This window comes from Mastomys coucha, unplaced genomic scaffold (genome assembly GCF_008632895.1).
Source record: "Mastomys coucha isolate ucsf_1 unplaced genomic scaffold, UCSF_Mcou_1 pScaffold23, whole genome shotgun sequence".
Lineage (NCBI taxonomy): Eukaryota > Metazoa > Chordata > Mammalia > Rodentia > Muridae > Mastomys > Mastomys coucha.
This window is the reverse complement of record NW_022196906.1, coordinates 65628551-65631121: the sequence shown is the minus strand read 5'-3', so window position 1 is coordinate 65631121 and position 2571 is coordinate 65628551.

Here is a 2571-nt window from a genome sequence, read left to right as displayed (position 1 = left end):
GTAGCTTCCCAAAGCGTTTCTGCCCTGAGCTGGGAAACTGGGGAGAGCAAGCAGCCTTTCTGCCCCTCTGAAGCTGTACAAATCCAGCAAACGAGAACCTGTCAGTTATCAGCCAGCCTCGCCCTTCCGCTGCAGTCTAGGTAAGTGTTTTGCCTTTTCAAGATCATGGATTTGTCTTTGCTTATGACACAGAGATGGCCTAAAGCTGACATAACCATTCTTGACCTTCTCCCAAAGATGGATCTTCAGAATGGCGGGCGGGGGCGGGGGGTAAGAACAGGCTCCTCTCGATTTCTTTCCCCATCGAATTGCTGTGGATGAAGATGATTGATATAAGATAGGGAGGTAGGTAGATAGATAGATAGATAGATAGATAAATAGATAGATAGATAGATAGATAACAGGTAAGAGAGTAGATTGATACATACATTAGTAGATAGTAGATAGATAGAAGATAGATAACAGGTAAGAGAGTAGATTGACACATACATTAGTAGATAGTAGATAGATAGAAGATAGATAATAGATATAGGTAGATAGATGATAGATATATAAGATAGTAGATATATTATAGATCAATAGATAGATGGTAAATATTTGCCTATCTATTAGATATATAGATATATCTATTAGATAAATGATAGATAAATAAAATAGATGTAGATCAATTGCTAGTTGATAGATAGACAGGCAGAAGCTCACCCACCTTCTGTAGAGATATTGATTCTGGCAATGTTCAGCCTCCCTTTCCCTCATCTTTTAAAGCAGAATGCCTGTTTGGCCTCACTGTTTAGGAGGCTTCAGTTTATGGTCACACAGGGTTGTGGAACATGGCATGTTACCGTGAGCCCCCAAAATGATATTCACGTGCCCAGCTTCCTTCCTGCTCCCTGAGGCAAGTTAGAGCCACCCTGCCCCGACCCTACTTTTGAACCTGTCAGATTATCACCCAAGAGAATTTGTATTCAGAACTCTCTTTTCTGGTAGGAAACATAACTCATTTTGTAATAAAATATTCCTGGGATTAAGTTCTTAGACACACGTGAGATATTAGCTCCCATAACTATTTAAAAGTAAATCGTCATAGCACGAGAATCAAGTGCAGAAAAACAAGAGGCTAATTCTCTTTCCCAACCACCTCAGATTTTAGCAGTTTGAATGTCACTGGCAGGAGCCCATTATATGACTCAGGTTTCTTCTGTGCCCATCCCTCCAAAGTTTCCATCTTGCATAAATAGTGCATCTGCAGAGAACACCACTCACATCCTGTCTACTGTACAAGAGAACTATGATTTCCATCTTATATTTACTTAGTGTGTGCACATGTTTGTGTGTATACCTGTTTATGTGTGCACATGTGTGTGCATCTGTGTTACAGTGAGTAACAGCGAGTGTCTTCCTCAGTTGCTTTATTTTTGAGATGCTGTCTCTCACTAAATGGAGAATTTGCCAATTCACCTAGATTATTTGGCCAACGAGCCCTGTCTCCTCCTCCCCTGTTCTAGGATTATAAGTGCACATCATTGTACTTGGCTTTTTCTGTGGGTTCTGGGGTTCAAACTCAGGTCTTTACTCTTGCTTGGCAAACACTTTACTACTGAGCTATCTTTACCTCTTCCATTTCAGTCCTTTTAAACTAAAATCATGTCTATAAACTTCATTTGTCATGCAAATATTTTGGCATTTACTCAGTTCATTTCTAGCCTCACACAGTTATCTCTGTTTTACAGTTCAAGTAATTTGAGTCTCTGAGGGATAAATAACTTGCCCAAACCATAGCTGCTCTCTCTGCATGCCTTTTAAAGCTGGCACCAGGAGAGCCATGTTCTGTGCCGAATGGCATTGCTGAGAACACTGCAAATTAGTTCAGTCTTTTCTGAGACTAACTTGGCAGTGTTTAACAGCAATAAAATGGCCCATGCCCTTTTAAGCAATGATGTTAAAATTTATTCTGAGAGAATAGATAATCTATCTTCACAGAGGGGCTTGCGAGAAGCATGGTTATGACAGAGAAGAATCCGTGAAATTAAACAGCCACCTCAAAATCTTCATTCACAGAACAAATGTTTATTGAGAGCCTTCTCTGTATTAAACATTATTCTTACACGAAGAGTTCAGCAGTGGAAGGAAAAAAAAAAGTGGAGAGAGATGATTTCTGCTTTCATGGAGAGGTTTTATACCCAACTATCTTTACCCATTGGGCCATCTCTCCAGGCCCTAAAGTTGCACTTATCAGAAAAAAAACAAGCCTGATACTGCCTCAGCTTTTAATATAAATCAAATAAAGAATCACACTCCTCAGTCATCCTGGCCACATTAGAAGCAATGAACGCAGCTGTGCTCGGTGTTAGACTGCACAGCTCTGGGTAGAAGGTGGAGGCAGCCTGGTGTTTCCCTGAGGCTGTGTAAGTTTGAAGGGAGAAAAGACGCCTCCTCAGCAGACCCCTGCCCCTTGCTTCAATCAAGGTTGCTCGTGTGTAGGCTTCATTTTTGAATGTTTATACTCATAGATCATACGTGTCTAAGGTCTGTTTTCTGAGAATTTGAAACCCAGGGTCTCTGTTCCCTTGC